General features: G+C 38.4%; 1 pseudogene; it reads right to left on the bottom strand.

The window, feature by feature from the left end:
* Positions 1-345: 345 nt before the first annotated feature.
* Positions 346-19,872, bottom strand: LOC140959314 (autophagy-related protein 16-like; annotated as a pseudogene).

Genomic DNA, 19,872 nt, shown 5'->3' with positions numbered 1-19,872 from the left:
TTTGGTAATATAGTTTCAATCTTCGGTCCAAGGTATCAAAGATAAATAGGATGTGCCCATTAAAAACATGTCCATCTTCAATCATCATGAAAAACACAAGATTCTAGACTCGTGAAATATAAAACAATTTGTTAGAAAACAGGTATGACTTTCCCCAAGAAAAAAAAGTAATTTACCAAAGTTCCTAAGAATCCAAACTTAAACATGCTGATTCCGGTAAGCAGAACTGTGTACAAAACTTCATCTGTCCACCAAATAACAAATGAAGGACAAAAAATGAACAATCAATCACTAATAATCTATTCACATTGAAGTATTATATAATCTTCCGGAAGCACACCTTACAGTTAAGAAGTCTTTGTCAACCGTCGGCTGTGTAAAGACGAATAGCGAATTTTCAGGAAAACCATCAAGTCCAAATGCATATGTTACCATTCTTATCCGAGGTAGCCAAAGGTTTCCCAAGATTATTCCATGAACAACCTAACACGGGTGATGTATCCTCCTTTAGAGTGCTAACTATTTTGGTATTTCCTACCAACCAAACTGTTGGATCTCGGTTTTTCTCGTGCCCAAAATACAGCGAAAGTTTTAAAAATTTTATTTTGACATTCAAAATATTATTTGGAGCACTCGTATGATTTCAATAAATAAACATATATAGGATGTTTAGTAATATACCTTTAGTGAATATTTTTAACTTGACTCCAACTACTCCGGTATTAACGGACGTAGCTCTTGTTGTAAATCCCTACGAACATTCTTCGATCTCCTAATCCGGTCCACGACTAGAATATTTGTTCCTCTTCTAAATTGCACTAGAAATTTAGAAAAACTTTTGAGTAGAGATAGAACACAAAAATCGACTCAATACCCAAGCCGAATTTTTTCTTTTCAAAAGAAAGTGTTTCGAGAGCTTTTGAGAGTATCTCCGAAAATATACGGAAGAGCCCAAAGTTAATCAATCCCACTATTCCAACTTTCGGGTGCCTCTTAGTAAATAAGGCAAAAATCCTTATTAATTTTTTCTAAACTTTTATTTACTTAATTAATCATATTAGTTAAGTTAATTGAAGATTCCAAAAATTCATCTCATACCCAACAGCTTTCGGACGATCCTTGTCCAATTAAGAATAATAATATCCTTATTTTAATACTAATCTTTCTTCACTTAATTAATCCAATTAATTAAGTTAATTAAAGATTTTTAATTCATATCTAAACAAGGTAACTCTCGAAAATGACACACAACTAATCATCCAATATTATTTTCTTTCTGTGCAAGTTACTAAAATTATGGTATAATAAATATTTTCATATTACATAAATCAACACCATATTTTATAAAAACTTAATGGGCTATATTTTAACTCAATTAAAATATAATTAATTATTAAAGCCCATTTGAACTTTAATAAATTTACATGATGGGCTTATACTCTTACAAGTCCATGATTCATGCTCCCATTACATTAATCTCATCATAATCCCGATCGATGATCCAACATCATCGATGTGACCATTTCAACTTATTGTTATTATGATGCACACTTTAATTTCGAGATCACCAATGCCAAAATAAGGCAGGTGCACTCCTTTTGATTATTTTAGCAGTCATGCTCTCAAAATTTCTATATGCTTTTATAAACTTTATTTATAAACTTATCAATTGATCATATCAAACTTACTTCTTATAAATTCAACTCATTGAATTTATTATCTCAACGGGAACAAGTAAACCAGTGCTTGTGTGTCCCTCAATGGTTCAGGGATACAGCTAGTCATGGGTTCACAACTCTTTGTGATTCAGGACATAATCTTTTATTAGGTCTTACGCCAATTTGCCCCATTCCAGACACCAACATTTGATCATGAGAATTTCATAAACTTTTTTCTGATTAAACCCATCAAATAATGGTAAGACCGTCTAGTAGCATCGCCCCATGACTCCCTAGTTATCACTGATAGTTCCTGCAAGAACCAGTCGGTTATGATTAACGTACAGTACGGTCCCTTCATCTCATATATCCCGATCGAATCTGCAACCATTGGTTAATCGAGGGTTGCATTATAATTCGATAACTATGTGACACATATGAATAGTGGCATCGCATATACAATTGGAGAACTCCTTCTCCAACGTACATCTCATACTCTGGCCAGAGATTCCACGCACTATTATTTCATCATATCACATAGGATATCCACACCCGTAGGTGAGCGGTGAATCCCCGACTACAATGCACTGGCCCCTATATGTGTCGCAACTGTACCCAACCTCGCCACCGGATGACTCTCCTGGAGCCGGTAAACGAGTCAAAGCACAGCCCTAGCATATAGGGCCTCAGTGTTGTCCCGGGTCGTAAGGACTAATGTTGTACAACCATAACCACGGACTTATCCTCTCGATGAATGATAACCACTTGGAAAGTCCGAGGGAGGGTTGTTCGGTATAATCATCATATGACTACCCATCTGCATGTTTGGACATCTCTATGCCCTTACCAAGAAACGCGGTACACAACATCACAGATGGTAGTCTCGAGCTCAAGCGACCTTTATCCATGTTTTAGGCGGCTGAATCGACTAGGAACGAATTTAGATCATACAATGTTTATAAATGAGTTTCAACATCGAATTACGATTCATTTGTATTAAAGTATAATCAAAGTCTTTATCTATGTTGTTCATATGAATATACATATAAAGAAATAACAAACCATGTAATAATGAATTACATTAAAATAAAGATTGTTTATCTCACTTAAGTCAATAAATTCTCTAGCCAACCGTTGGCTTGCAGGGCATCTACTCTAACAATCTCCCACTTGCCCTAGAGCCAAGAACCCATTAACTTTAATCCTATTGCTTCGCGATGCTACTCAAACAATAGTCCATGCAAGGGCTATGTAAGTGGATCAGAAATATTATCTGCAGAGGGGACTCTTTCGACTGATATGTCTCCCCTTCCCACAATGTCCCGTATGATGTGGAACTTCCTCAGTACACGTTTGGATAGCTGATGAGACCTTGGTTCTTTTGCTTGCGCAACGGCACCAGTGTTGTCACAGTACACCGGGACTTGATCAACTCCATTAGGAATAGCATCCAACTCTTGGACAAAATTTCTCATCCAAACTGCCTCTTTGGCTGCATCAGATGCATCAATGTATTCAGCTTCAATGGTGGAATCCGCAACGGTGTCTTGTTTGGACCCTTTCCAAGAGACACCCACACCATTTAGCATGAATTATAAACCAGATGTCGATTTCGAATCATCTATGCCACATTGGAAGCTAGAATCAGTGTAGCCTTCCAATTTCAATTCTCCAACCCTACAGACCATGAACAAGTTCTTAGTCTTTCTTAAGTACTTAAAAATATCTTTCACGGCCTTCCAATACATTGGACCAGGGTTCACCTGATATCTGCTTGTAACACTCAGAGCGGAAGCAACATCAGGACGTGTCTATATCATACCATACATGATACTACCAATTGCTGACGCATATGAACTACATGTCATCATCTCTATCTCTTCATCAGTTTTGGGACACATAGCTTTAGATAGAGTAACACCATGACACATTGGTAAATATCCTCTCTTGTACTCTTCCATAGAGAATCGCTTCAGAATGTTATCGATATAAGTGGCATGGGTGAGCCCCAATATATTTTTTGATCTATCTCTATAGATTTGTATTCCGAATACATAGGATGGTTCACTCATGTCTTTCACGGAGAATTTATTTACTAACCATACTTTAGTTGATTGCATTAATCCTAAATCATTCCCAAAGAGTAGAATGTCATCAACATAAAGTACTAGGAATGTCATTGCACTTCCATCAAATTTCTTGTACACGCATGGTTTATCAGGATTCTTATCAAAACCAAACTCTTTGATTGTGCTATCAAATCTGAGGTTCCAACTACTTGACGCCTGCTTGAGACCATATATTGATCTTTGACACAAGGCTCATCATGGCCTTGTTCATGAAAAAGCGTGTACCTTGCAGTCGGTCTGATAACCCTATCAAACCTTCTAGGAACGTGCACTTCAACTACTGGTTGTTGGGGATTAGGTTCAACTTTTACAGTTGAGCGAGTATCTCGAATTTTTTATAGTTATATCATCTTGCCTTTTCTATCTAATAGAAATTCTTTTTCAAAAAAGGTGGCATTTCTTGAAACAAACACTTTTGTTTCATTAGGGTGATAGAAATAATATCCAAAAAAATTCGTTAGATATCCTACAAAGTAGCACAAAGTGGATCTACTATCCAATTTGTCTCCCACTGTCTGCTTCTCATAAGCAGGACACCCCCATATTTTCATGTAAGAATATTTGAGAGTTTTTCTCATCCATATCTCATATGGCGTTTTACCCACTGCTTTAGTATGGACATTATTCAACAACATTGCTGCAGTTTCAAGCGCAAAGCCCCAAAACGATGTAGGCAATTCAGTGAATCCCATCATAGATCGAATCATGTCCATCTAGGTTTGATTACGACGTTCAGAAACACCATTCAATTGTCGTGTTGTTGGTGGAGTCCACTGTTAGAGAATCTCATTCTCTTTTAGATAACCTAAAAATTCAGCACGAAAGTATTCTTCACCTCGATCAGATCGAAGTGTCTTAATACTTCTTTCTAGTTGTTTTCTACTTCAGATCTGAATTCTTTGAACCTTTCAAATGCTTCAGATTTTTGTTTCATTAAATAAACATACCCATACCTCGAATGGTCATCAGTAAAGGTAATGAAGTAGGATCGCCCATATTTTGTGCTAACACTTAGCGGGCCACAAACGTCTGTGTGGATCAAATCCAATAGACCATGTGCACGTTCCACGTTTCCATTGAATGGATTCTTTGTCATTTTTACTTTTAGACAGGATTCACAAGTAGGAAGAGAATTTATGTCTGACAAGTCAAACATGCATTCTCTTACTAGTTTGTGCATCCTTCTTTGGGAATTGTGACATAGTCTAGCGTGCCATATTTGTGCGGAATTTGGATCATCTAACTTTCTTTTGTTTGTTGTTGAAATCCTGTTTACTTGGAGATTCACATATCATTTCAAGAACATTTCTAGCGCATATAATTTCTTATGTCCGGACTTCTTGCAGTGAAATAAATATGTTCTGACTTATCGGGCCTTGTAGACCCTTTAAGTGTCCTTCAGAGTTTGCCTCTTATTGGGTTTGTTTTTCTTGTGAGGGGCAAAACATTTTTTTCCCTTATCTTGTGGGCCATGTTTCGTCCTGACAATATGCCCATTAGAAAAACAACATTTTCCTGTTTTACGGTGATCTCATAAGTCATAAGCGTATTGACCAGCTCTTCAAGGCTATCATCTATCTTATTCAAATTTAAGTTCACCATAACCCCGTCAAATGAGGAAGAAAGAGATAACAAATTGATGTTATCTAGTAACTTGTTAGGAATCACATATTCCAGGCCCACCACATTCTCAATAAGCTCAGTCATATATACACCACGCTCATGGGCCAAAGCCCCATCTTGCTTGCGTGTAGTCATGAGCTCCTTGAAAATGTTGTGCTTCATTGTATGAGTTTCATACACCATGCAACTCTTCCACGTGCATTTGAATGTCAGCAGCATTCAATATTTCCTCAAACTGTCCCTACAATTCATTTGACATAAAAGCATGCATGTTACACTTTAACTTGCATACTATGGTCCTATCATCTTTCATGCTTTGTCAGTTCAACAGGACTGAAATTATTGTGGATGCCATTTTCTCTGAATTCAGAACAATTTCCCAACCAGTCTTGAAATTTAGATTCGGTTAGCTTGTTAATAACAGAAATGGATTATGTGACGAAATCGAAAATATACTGATCTGGAAACAAAATAATGATTGCTGATTATTTTAAAATAATTCTAAGATATAAAATATGGATTTTTATTTTATAAATTTCTCTCCCACTATTTTTACATTTCCACCACCCTCTGATGAAAAAGGGAAATCGTATTTCCTTAGTGGGCAAGAAGAGTCCAATTAGCCAATTATAATCCCGAATAATATCATCTAATTATAATTTCTAAAAGGTAGAATCCAATTGCATCCCTATGCAACCTCCGCGTGTTTCGCCTCACGTTTAATAAGGACCCAATAATATGACGCCGTTTATTTTCACGTGTCAAACAACCCCATCAATATTGAATTGTAGTGGACGGTCGCCATGAGTTTCCCCAATAATACGAGCTGAAGTCATGGGAGTTCCACTCAATTCACATCATATGTCCAGTGGAAGTCACAGCTTTCCGGCGTCCAGGCCTCCCCAATAATATGACCCAGACACTGTCCGCGGGTAGCGATCAACATGCAACCACGGTTGATGGAAGGCAAGAATAAATTAAAATCTTTTAATTTTTACTTTTATGGTTTGATATAAATTTTGAATCTTATTCAAAATGAGGAATTTTAATTTCAAAATTGTCTCATCATTTTAATTTAAAATCGCGTGCCATGTTTGTATGTTTGCCGGATTCATGCAAATATATTATTTAATAATATACAAACATGCATACTACTATATATCGCATATATCATAATATGACATTTAACAATAAATAAGGATGATCGATCGCTAACACTAATAGATCCATGTGAGCCAGACATGGATCCAGGTCCAAAACCTAGGTGAATGCAGGGATGCAAATGCAACTTATTACATGAGCTTCCAATATTTTACATGTCTTCATCTTGTGCTTCGGGCCCACCATCTTCCAGTCTTGATCTCACACTATTTCTAATAATTACATTTAAATAGCCATGGCACATAAGGGATACATCTCATGGGGTGAGAACGGGCCATAAACCAAGCCAACTTTAATAATATCAAATATTAATAAAATGAATAAAACATTAAAATATCCTAACATACACCTACCACATTGGTCTAAGCTCTCGTTCATCCTTCATGCATTTAATATCAAATATTAACATCAATTTAATTAAACAAATTTAATTAATTGATAAATCATGTATCTAATAATTTTATTACTAACCACCACAATTATTAAAAATTTTAATAAATTAAATAAACACATTTATTTAATTTCTAATAAATTCAATAATAATTGATTTCTTGTAAAACTCTTTTTTACCATAAATAATTAAAATCATATTCTAATTATTTATTTTATGAGAAAATTATTAATTTTTCAAAAATTAATTTTCAAAAGATAAATTGAACTAATTTTCATAAAATATCAATTTAATCCAAAGTTTCGAAAAATCAGAAAATCGCACCCTAGGCCCAAAAAATTCAAGCCCAATAATCAGCACAGTTCCCGAGACGTTCTCGCACTGCCCGAACGTTTCGGGCAGTCGCAGGCACGCTGTGCGCGCCCGCGGGCGCAGGTCGCGCTCACGCTCCGCGCAGCTCCTGCGTGGGCGCTGCGCGGACGCTCCACGCAGCCCGTGCGCTCGCACTGCGCGCAGGGTCTGCCCGGAACAGTTCCGGGCAGATTAAAAAATATTTTTTTTAAATCTGATAAAATTAAAATTTTTATAGTGCATCAATTTTTTGAAAAAGTTTTCTTGTGTGGTTAGAAATATTATTCAACATGATTTAAAACCATATGATATAGAGAACCTGGCTCTGATACCACTGTTGGATCTTGGTTTTTCTCGTGCCCAAGACGCAGCGGAAGTTTTAAAAATTTTATTTTGACGTTCAAAATATTATTTGGAGCACTCGTATGATTCTAATAAATAAACATACATAGGATGTTTAGTAATATAACTTGAGTGAATATTTTTCACTTGGCTCCAACTACTCCGATATTAGCGGACGTAGCTCTTGTTGTAAATCCCTATGAACATTCTTCAATCTCCTAATCCGGTCCACGACTGAAATATTTGTTCCTCTTCAAAATTGCACTAGAAATTTATAACAACTTTTGCGTGGAGATATAACACAAAAATCGACTCAATACACAAGCCGAATTTTTTCTTTTCAAAAGAAAAGTGTTTCGAGAGCTTTTGAGAGTATCTCAGAAAATATATGAAAGAGCCCAAAGTTAATCAATCCCACTATTGCAACTTTCGGGTGCCTCTTAGTAAATAAGGAAAAAATCCTTATTATTGTTTTCTAATCTTTTATTTATTTAGTTAATCATATTAATTAAGTTAATTGAAAATTCCAAAAATTCATCTCATACCCAAAAGCTTTCGGATGATCCTTGTCCAATTAAGAATAATAATATCTTTATTTTAATACTAATCTTTCGTTACTTAATTAATCCAATTAATTAAGTTAATTAAAAATTCTTAATTCATATCCAAACATGGTAACTCTCGAAAATGGCACACAACTAATCATCCAATATTATTTTCTTTGCGTGCAAGTTACTAAAATTATGGTATCATAAATATTTTCATATTACATAAATCAATACCATATTTTATATAAACTTAATAGGCTATATTTTAACTCAATTAAAATATAATTAATTATTAAAGCCAATTTGAACTTTAATAAATTTACATGATGGGCTTATAATCTTACAAGTCCATGATTCATACTCCCATTACATTAATCTCATCATAATTGTAATGCCCGAGAATTTTATGTTGATAATCTGAGATTAATGATTATGACTTGTAGCGCTTATAGATGGATCAAGTCGCGATCAGAATGGGACATGCACGAGTTAGCCTAAGTTGAAATCCCGTAGGTATCGCGCACATACGCGGCAGAGAGGCGCGCATATGCGCGAGTTCCATGTGCCGAGGTCGAAGGCCTCGCGCATATGCGCGAGAAGCGACGCGCATATGCGCGAGTTGCTGGAATTGATTTATGCGGAGACCGTAGGTCTCGCGCATATGCGTGAGCAGCAGAACAGCCAAAATGCCGAGACCGAAGGTCTCGCGCATATACGCCGGTTGAAGTCGCGCATATGCGCGAGACGTGTAATTCAAAGATGAAGCCATTTGCCCCTTGCCATGCATGTGATATATATAGTTTTATTCATTCTTCCTCATTTCTCCAGCAGACATCTCAAAGCTTCAAGTTTGATTCGTATTGTGATTTCACGCAATCCGACTGTCTGATTTTCAATCCGAGTGTAGATTCATGTTCCTCTCATCATAAGCTTTCAAAGGATGTAAGTCTTAATACATTCAGCATGTTTTGAAGTTGAGATGATTGGGGAAATCAGAGTTTGATTGTTATTAATTGTTCTTGTGATTATTGGGAACGTTTATTCGCAACCGGATCGAAGAACGGTTATGATATGCGATTTTTGTGTAAATTCCAGCATGTCTTGAGTTGAGTTAGGTTGATTTTGAGATGATGGAATATATTTGGGATGATTATGAGTTATTGATATTGATTATTGATAATTGAGTTGACCGGTATCGCGAGATTTCGCCGTTATGCAGTCGAAATTTACCGAGATTAATATTGATCGTATATGTATTGAGTTGAGTTGAGATTGATAGAATGCATTTTGAACATGTCATTTCATATTTGTTGTGACACGCTTCGACATCGAGACCTCGACATTTCTAAAGACTACGACGAGGAAGGTATAAGTCAGTGTTTGATTGGGGAGATACAACTCGAGTTAGAATTGATTCGAGTTTTCCAAAATCACATACTAGATTTATATTCCTTGCTATGTTTGTGCTTTGTTTTGATATATATACAAGAATTAAGCTAGGAGAGTCATTGGCAGATTTGCCAAGTTTCTAGACGTTCGGTGGTATCGAAGCATAGGAGAAGATTGACTCCCATTGTAGATATTCGATACAGACAGGACCGAAGTTTAGGAATAAGACGTACCGCCACCACAATTGGGAGGGTAGATGGGAGACTTGTTACGTCTTATTCACACCGCGATCCCTAGATTAGATATGAATTGAGTCAAAGATATGAGTTTGATTTAGATTGCTTGACTTAATATGATTATGTTTCATATACAATAAGATGTATTGTTGTTGATTTAACTCATGATAGTATGTTCATGATTTATATTGTGTATATGCATGTATACATATTTTATACTGGGATTTGTTATCACCGGAGTATCCGGCTGTTGTTGTGTCTGTATGTGTGCATGACAACAGGTGGGACAGGATCAGGGTCACGCAGAGGATGAGAGATCGAGTTAGCGTGGAGATTTCGGGCGTAGCAGATGAACTAGGAATGTTTACATGTGACATGTAGTTGTGGTAAACTCTAGTTGTATTATGGAAAGGGAATAAGACATGTATTTACCTTTGTTGAAATAAAATAAAGAATGTTGTTTGTGTATGATTTTATACAACTGTTTTTTATATTAAAAGCAAAAATTTGACCCACATTTTCTAGCAAAGATCCACTTAATCCCAAAAATAATTGAGTTAGAGCCCGGGTCCCCACAACAGGTGGTATCAGAGCAGTAGGTTCTGTATAGACTGAGATAGAAGAAAGTGAGCGGGGTAGATCGAGTCGTCTTCCTTGCTTATATCATGCTAGCACACATCATGATTTATTGCTTTCACTATTATATGTTGTATTGTTATCTGAGTTGATTACAGCATCTGTTTGCAAAGACTGAATCAAAACCGATTCTGGATCAGAGGTATATGATCAGAGGAGGACTGAGACAGATTGTGTACTAATCCGTTTGATAATCAGATATGCCTCCTCGACGAGTACCGCAACCAGTAGCAGGTCAGGCACCAGAACAGGGCAGTACATCCAATGATCCGATGGATGTGACCGCTATACCGATGGAGACTTTGTTGAAGCGGTTTCAGTCATTCCGACCAACGACACTGAAGGGCACAGAAAATTCAGTTGAATGTGAAAGTTGGCTCGATGACATCGAGATGTTATTTGAATCTCATGACTACACTGACGAGCGGAGAGTTAAACTTATTGGACATCAACTGCAAGAAGTTGCAAAGAATTGGTGACTTACCACGAAAAGAGCCTTGGAGCATCGTGGCACAGAGATCACTTGGAAAGTTTTCAAAGCAGAGTTCTATCAACGATTCTTTCCCGTGTCCTACCGAAAAGACAAAGGTGCTGAATTTGCCAATTTGAGACAAGGACAACTGAACATCGAAGACTATGTTGCTAAGTTCTCTACACTGCTCCGATTTGCCCCTCATATTGCAGAAAATGATGAGGCCATTGCAGATCAGTTTATTAATGGCTTGAATCCAGATATTTTTACTTTGGTAAATACCGGTAGACCTAAGACCTTTGCGGAAGCGTTGAACCGTGCCAAGGGGGCGGAAGCTGGACTGCTTAGGCAACAAAGCACTCCTTATGTCACTCCGAGTCCAGGACCACCACAATCCTCTTTTCAACCTCCTCCCAGATTCGAGAGCAGTGGTAGGAGCAGTGGGAGAAAAGTCCAATTGAAAGCGAAAGGCAAACAGTTCAAGAGATCAGGGAGTAGTTCGACGAGCTCCAGTGGATCACGACAGAGAGGTCCTGGTCAGAGTAAAGAATATACAGGTGTGTATTGCAGCTCTTGTGGAGCTAGACATGCCACTGAATAGTGTCAGGGCGTGATGGGTCGCTGCAATATCTGCAGGCAGCAGGGACACTTCGCCAGGGTTTGTCCACAGAAAGGGGTACAGCAAACTCAGAGTGTTGGATCATCTGGTTCCGTAAATCAGCCTGAGAGGCAAGCTTCTTCTGTTCATTCCTTTCAGCCAACCCCTACACAGACCCAGCCCTGAGCCAGAGGTAGCCAGACAATGAGCCAGCCTCCTAGACAGCAGGCTCGAGTATTTGCACTGACAGAAGAGCAGGCCCAAGATGCATCAGATGATGTGATTGTAGGTAACTGTTTTCTTTGCGGTTATCCTGCCTATGTTTTGATAGATACAGGTGCATCTTATACATTTATATCAGAACGTTTTGCATTGATACATGCATTGCCTGTCGAGTCATTATCTGCCGTAGTGTCTGTTACTTCTCCGTTGGGAAGTGGTCTTATAGCCGTGACTTCAGTTAGACAGTGTATGCTACAGTTCGAGGGTCACGAGATTGAGTTAGACTGTGTTGTGCTTGGGTTCTCTAATTTTGATTGTATTGTCGGTATTGATATGTTAACAAAGTACCGAGCCACTGTAGATTGTTTCCAGAAGATTGTCAGGTTCAGACCAGAAATGGTTGACGAATGGAAATCCTACGGTATGGGTTCCAGATCTCGGATTCCCTTAGTATCTATTTTGACGATGATACGATTGTTACAGAAAGGAGCAGAAGTTTTCCTTGTATATTCAGTAGATCTACTGAAATCGAGCCTGGCATTGGTAGAGTTGCCAGTGGTATGCGAGTTAGCCGATGTATTTCCCGACGAGATTCCAGGGTTACCTCCAGCTCGAGAGGTAGATTTTAGCATCGATCTCATTCCAAGTACTGTTCCTATATCCCAAACTCCGTATAGAATGGCGCCAATCGAATTGAAAGAATTAAAGACACAATTAGAAGATCTTCTAGCTAAGGGATATATCAAACCGAGTGTTTCTCCTTGGGGCGCTCAAGTGCTATTTGTGCGAAAGAAAGACGGTTCGATGAGATTGTGTATTGATTACCGGCAACTGAACAAGGCAACGGTAAAGAACAAATACCCATTGCCTCGTATCGACGATTTATTTGATCAGTTACAAGGATCCTCTGTCCATTCAAAGATCGATCTACGATCTGGATATCACCAACTCCGAGTCAGAGATGCCGACATACAAAAGACAGCATTCCGAACCAGGTATGGACATTATGAGTTTATTGTCATGCCTTTTGGTTTAACGAATGCTCCAGCGGTGTTTATGGGACTGATGAATCGTGTTTTTCAGAAATATCTAGATGAGTTAGTTATTGTTTTTATTGATGATATTTTGGTATATTCCAAGAGTATGGTTGAGCATGTCGAACATTTAAGAATTGTGTTGCAGACGCTGAGAAATGAGAAATTATATGCTAAACTGGCAAAATGTGAGTATTGGTTGAGACAGGTTGTCTTTTTGGGGCATATCATATTTGGAGACGGTATTTCTGTTGATCCAAGTAAGGTTGAAGCTGTATTCAGTTGGCCTAGACCGACTTCTGTGCCAGAGATACGCAGTTTCATGGATCTAGCAGAGTACTATCGACGATTCATCAAAGATTTCTCCAGTATCGCGAAGCCTATTACCCAGTTGACACAAAAGAATGCGCCATTGGTGTGGTCTGAAGCTTGTGAGTCTAGCTTCTTGGAGTTGAAGAGACGTTTGACTAGTGCTCCAGTATTGACGATACCTTCAGGTACGGGTGATTTCGTTGTATATTGTGATACATCTCACAAAGGATTAGGATGTATTCTTATGCAGCAAGGACATGTGATTGCATATGCCTCGAGACAGTTGAAGCCACACGAGACTCGTTACCCGATTCATGATCTTGAATTGGCGGCTATTGTATTTGCACTCAAGATATGGCGACACTATCTCTACGGCGAGAAGTTTGAAATCTATTCAAATCACAAAAGCCTGAAGTATCTGTTTTCTCAATCCGAGTTGAATATGAGACAGCGTAGATGGCTCGATTTGCTGAAAGATTTTGATTGCGAAATTAAGTACTATCCAGGGAAGTCTAATGCAGCAGCGGATGTCTTGAGTCGAAAGGTATGTGCCTTATCCTTATCGACGATAGGTGTTTCTAAATTGATTAAGGATTGCTGTTTGTCTGCATTATCATTTGACACAGAGAGTAGACCACTGCGACTTGCTACGATTTAATTAGAACCAGATTTGATTGTTCGCATTAAAGAAGCACAGAAAAATAATCAGAATGTTCAAAAGTCGATTCAGATGGTCAGATCGGGACATCACTCAGAGTATCAGGTACATGATCATGTTCTATATGTAAATAACCGTCTTGTAGTGCCAGATGTTTCAGATTTGAAACAACAGATTCTATCAGAAGCGCACTGTAGTCGGTTCAGTATTCATCATGGTGGCAGAAAGATGTACAACGATCTAAAGACACAGTTTTGGTGGAAAAAGATGAAATCAGACATTTCAGAGTTTGTGTCGAAATGTTTGAATTGCCAACAGGTGAAGGCCGAGAGAAAGTAGCCCGGAGGTTTACTTCAGAGTTTATCTATTCCTGAATGGAAATGGGATCACATTTCCATTGATTTTGTCACGAAGTTGCCACGATCATCCCGGGGTTGTGATGCGATTTGGGTTGTGATAGATAGATTGACCAAATCAGCATGTTTTATTCCATACAGAATGACGTATCGACATGATCAGATGGCAGAGATATATGTCAGAGAGATAGTCAGATTGCATGGTGTGCCGAAGTCGATCGTATCAGATCGTGATCCACGATTCACGTCATACTTTTAGCAAAGTCTGTAGCAGGCTTTAGGTACGACATTGCACCTGTGTACTGCTTACCATCCCCAGACAGACGGACAGTCAGAACGGACTATCCAAACCTTAGAGGATATGTTAAGAGCTGTAGTGCTAGATTTTGGCACTAGTTGGCAAGATTCACTCCCTCTTTGTGAATTCTCGTACAACAATAGCTATCAGACGAGCATCGAGATGGCACCGTTTGAGGCTTTATATGGAAAGAAGTGCAGATCTCCGCTGTATTGGGATGACATCTCAGAAGTACCAGAGCTTGGGCCTGATATGATCCGAGAGATGACTGATAAAGTAAGACTGATCCAGAAAAGAATGAAAACAGCTCAGGATAGACAAGCCAAGTATGCGAATGTACGTCGTCGACCGTTAGTGTTTGAACAGGGAGACAAAGTATTTTTGAAGATTTCTCCTTTCAGAGGCATTGTCAGGTTTGGTAAACGTGGCAAATTGTCTCCTAGATACATCGGTCCATATGAGATTCTTGAAAAGATTGGTGATCGTGCATATCGACTTGCGCTTCCTCCCTCTCTATCTTGGATACATGATGTTTTCCATGTATCGATGCTGCGTAAATATATGCCTGATGCTTCTCATGTCATTCAGCCTGATGAAGCCGAGCTTGACGACACTTTGAGTTATATGGAACAGCCAATTCAGATTCTTGATTGGAAATACAAACAGCTCAGAACGAAGACTATTCCGTTGGTGAAAGTTCAATGGAGTCGTCATGGTACTAAAAAAGCGACCTGGGAGACAGAATCAGAGATGAGACAGAAATATCCAGAGCTATTTTCATGACGTGAGTATTTATTTAGCTTTTGAGTATATTGCTTCCTTTACAAGCTTTGATTGATTACCTGAGATTTCGGGGATGAAATCATATCTTAGAGGGGGAGAATTGTAATGCCCGAGAATTTTATGTTGATAATATGAGATTAATGATTATGACTTGTAGCGCTTATAGATGGATCAAGTCGCGATCAGAATGGGACATGCACGAGTTAGCCTAAGTTGAAATCCCGTAGGTATCGCGCACATGCCGGCAGAGAGGCGCGCATATGCGCGAGTTCCATGTGCCGAGGTCGAAGGCCTCGCACATTTGCGTGAGAAGCGACGCACACATGCGTGAGTTGCTGGAATTGATTTATGCGAAGACCGTAGGTCTTGCGCATATGCGCGAGAAGAGTGCGCGCATATGCGCGAGCAGCAGAACAGCCAAAATGCCGAGACCGAAGGTCTCGCGCATATGCGCCGGTTGAAGTCGCGCATATGCGCGAGACGTGTAATTCAAAGATGAAGCCATTTGCCCCTTGCCATGCATGTGATATATATAGTTTTATTCATTCTTCCTCATTTCTCCAGCAGACATCGAGAAAAGTTTCAGAAATTCTCAAAGCTTCAAGTTTGATTCGTATTGTGATTTCAGGCGATTCGACCGTCTGATTTTCAATCCGAGTGTAGATTCTTGTTCTCTCATCATAAGCTTTCAAAGGATGTAAGTATTAATACATTCAGCATGTTTTGAAGTTGAAATGATTGGTGAAATCAGAGTTTGATTGTTATTAATTGTTCTTGTGATTATTGGGAACGTTTATTCGCAACCGGATCGAAGAACGGTTATGATATGCGATTTTTGTGTAATTCTAGCATGTCTTGAGTTGAGTTAGGTTGATTTTGAGATGATGGAATATATTTGGGATGATTATGAGTTATTGATATTGATTATTGATAATTGAGTTGACCGGTACGCGAGATTTCGCCGTTATGCCGTCGAAATGTACCGAGATTAATATTGATCGTATATATATTGAGTTGAGTTGAGATTGATAGAATGCATTTTGAACATGTCATTTCAGATTTGTTGTGACACGCTTCGACATCGAGACCTCGACATTTCTAAAGACTACAACGAGGAAGGTATAATTCAGTGTTTGATTGGGGAGATACAACTCGAGTTAGAATTGATTCGAGTTTCCCAAAATCACATACTAGATTTATATTCCTTGCTATGTTTGTGCTTTGGTTTGATATATATACAAGCATTAAGATAGGAGAGCCATTGGCAGAATTGCCAAGTTTCTAGACGTTCGGTGGTATCGAAGCATAGGAGAAGATTGACTCCCATTGTAGATATTCGATACGGACAAGACCGAAGTTTAGGAATAAGACGTACAGCCACCACGATTGGGAGGGTCGGTGGGAGACTTGTTATGTCTTATTCACACCGGGATCTCTAGATTAAATATGAATTGAGTCAAAGATATGAGTTTGATTTAGATTGCTTGACTTATTATGATTATGTTTCATATACTATAAGATGTATTGTTGTTGATTTCACTCATGATAGTATGTTCATGATTTATATTGTGTATATGCATGTATACATGTTTTATACTGGGATTTGTTCTCACCGGAGTATCCGGCTGTTGTTGTGTCTGTTTGTGTGCATGAAACAGGTGGGACAGGATCAGGGTCACGCAGAGGATGAGAGATCGAGTTAGCGTGGAGATTTCGGGCGTAGCAGATGAACTAGGAATGTTTACATGTGACATGTAGTTGTGGTAAACTCTAGTTGTACTATGGAAAGGGAATAAGACATGTATTTACCTTTGTTGAAATAAAATAAAGAATGTTGTTTGTGTATGATTCTATACAACTGTTTTTGATATTAAAAGCAAAATTTTGACCCACATTTTCTAGCAAAGATCCACTTAATCCCAAAAATAATTGAGTTAGAGCCCGGGTCCCCACAATAATCCTGATCGATGATCCAACATCATCGATGTGACAATTTCAACTTATTGTTATTATGATGCACACTTTAATTTCGAGATCACCAATGTTCAAATAAGGCAGGTGCACTACTTTTGACTATTTTAGCAGTCATGCTCTCAAAATTTCTATAAACTTTATTTATAAGCTTATCGATTGATCATATCAAAGTTATTTTTTATAAATTCAACTCAATGAATTTATTATCTCAACGAGAACAAGTAAATCAGTGCTTGTGTGACCCTCAATGGCCCAGGGATACAGCTAGTCGTGGGTTCACAACTCTTTATGATTCAGGACATAATCTTTTATTAGGTCTTACCCCAATTTGCCCCATTCCAGGCACCAACATTTGATCATGAGAATTTCATAAACTATTTTCTGATTAAACCCATCGAATCATGGTACGAGCGTCTAGTAGCATCGCCCCATTACTCCCTAGGTATCACTGATAGTGCCTGAAAAAACATGTCGGTTATGATTAACGTACAGTACGGTCCTTTCATATCATATATCCCGATCGAATCTGCAACCATTGGTTCATCGAGGGTTGCATTATAATTCGATAACTATGTGACACATATGAATAGTGGCATCGCATATACAATTGGAGAACTCCTTCTCCAACGTACATCTCATACTCTGGCCAAAGATTCCACGCACTATTATTTCATCAGGTCACATAGGATATCCACACCCGTAGGTGAGCGGTAAATCCCGACTACAATGCACTGGCTCCTATATGTGTCGCAACTGTACCCAACCTCACCACCTGATGACGCTCCTGGAGCCGGTAAACGAGTCAAAGCACAGCCCTAGCATATAGGGCCTCAGTGTTGTCCCGGGTCGTAAGGACTAATGTTGTACAATCATAACCACGGATTTATCCTCTCGATGAATGATAACCACTTGGAAAGTACGAGGGAGGGTTGTTCGGTATAATCATCATATGACTACCCATCTGCTTGTTTGGACATCTCTATGTCCTTACCAAGAAACGCTGTACACAACATCACAAATGCTAGTCTCGAGCTCAAGCGATTTTTATCCATGTTTTAGGCGGCTGAATCGACTAGGAACGAATTTAGATCATACAGTGTTTACAAATGAGTTTCAACATCGAATTACGATTCATTTGTATTAAAGTATTATCAAGGTCTTTATCTATGTTGTTCACATGGGTATACTGATTAAGAAATAACAAACCATGTAATAATGAATTACATTAAAATAAAGATTGTTTGTCACATTTGAGTCAATAAATTTCCTAGCCAAACGTTGGCTTGCAGGGCATCTACTCTAACACAAACATGTATTGATCCATCAGCAGATCCAGCAGCAACATAACCATCATCAAGACTAATACAAGATCTGCTCCAATTGGATGCCACTCTATTGCAGTTTGCTCTCAAATTAAAGTGGCACATATTTCAAGAGTACGCACATCAAATAAATTGTGAGAGTTGTCTCTTCCACTGGACAAGATTATATTTCCACTTCTAGACAATGACAGAGATGTGATAGCATTTGCATGGGCGGTAAACCTCGCTCAGAAGTTTCCCAGTTTGAATATCCCATAGTCGGATATTCCCATCCACATGGCCCGAACAAAATGTTTGTCCATCAATGCTAAAACAAAGGGCGTTGCAATTGCTATTAAATATTAGAGTATTGACACAGTATCCCTTTTGAAGATCCTAAACTTTTATTGTACGGTCATAAGCAGCACTCACGACATTGCGGTTTGACACTCGGCTCACATCCAGACCTTGTCTATGTGGCCAGGGAGTGTATGTTGGACCCGACCTGAATTTACATCCCAAACATACAAGTTATTTGCACTACTGGCTGCAACGACAGCTTTGTTATCGTGGGTGACTAAAAGATCAAAATTAGAGCACAGACAACCATAAAGTGTACGACTTAATGATCCTGTATTTGTCTCCCAAATTTTGATGGCTTTGTCCTGACCCCCACTAACCAATTTACAAGAATTATACTCAAAAACTATCGGAGCAACCACCTTTGTGGGCTGGGATTCTTCGCATGTGTTTGGTGGGAATCGCCGACGCAACATAATACTCAGCACCTTCTTCACTTTGACGGACAACACCATCCACTTGTTGTCGGGCAATTTGTTGTATATTGTTTCCCTTCAAGTGATCCAGCATGTTTTCATAAATGACATTCGCCTAATATAAGATTACAAGAAGGGGCATGCTATTAAATATATGTACAGAAGTGTCAAAATCAGTTGGAAGGAAAATAAAACCCTGAAACAAGCAAATAAGTTTAGTATGTTGATCACTGGAACATAAAAATGAACCTTACTAGCTATCAAAACACACAAGTAGTTGGAACAAACTAAGTTTCGATGATAAAAAAAATATTGACTCAGCTGGATGAACCTTGCCTACTGAAATAAGAACAGATAAGTTGAGAACCCAGATATTAAGGACTAAGTAAATAAAGGGGCATAATTGTACAACATTCTGGATGATTAAATCAACTAAAATATCAAGTGAGCAAATATTGATAAGTTCTAGAACAGCTAAGCTACTGCTAAAATAAGATAAAATAAAATTTAATTGATTTATCAGAAAAACCCTGCTGGTCGTATATTCAAAGTCAAAATTAAGGATCTACACCGCAGTTGGTCACTTCTTACTAGCTGTTCGACGTACAGTGTAACAGAAGCCAT

The sequence above is a fragment of the Primulina huaijiensis genome, chromosome 15, assembly GCF_012295235.1.
Source record: "Primulina huaijiensis isolate GDHJ02 chromosome 15, ASM1229523v2, whole genome shotgun sequence".
NCBI classification, from domain to species: Eukaryota; Viridiplantae; Streptophyta; class Magnoliopsida; order Lamiales; family Gesneriaceae; genus Primulina; species Primulina huaijiensis.
Note: the sequence above shows the minus strand (reverse complement) of the source record. Positions and strands in the feature narration are given on the sequence as shown.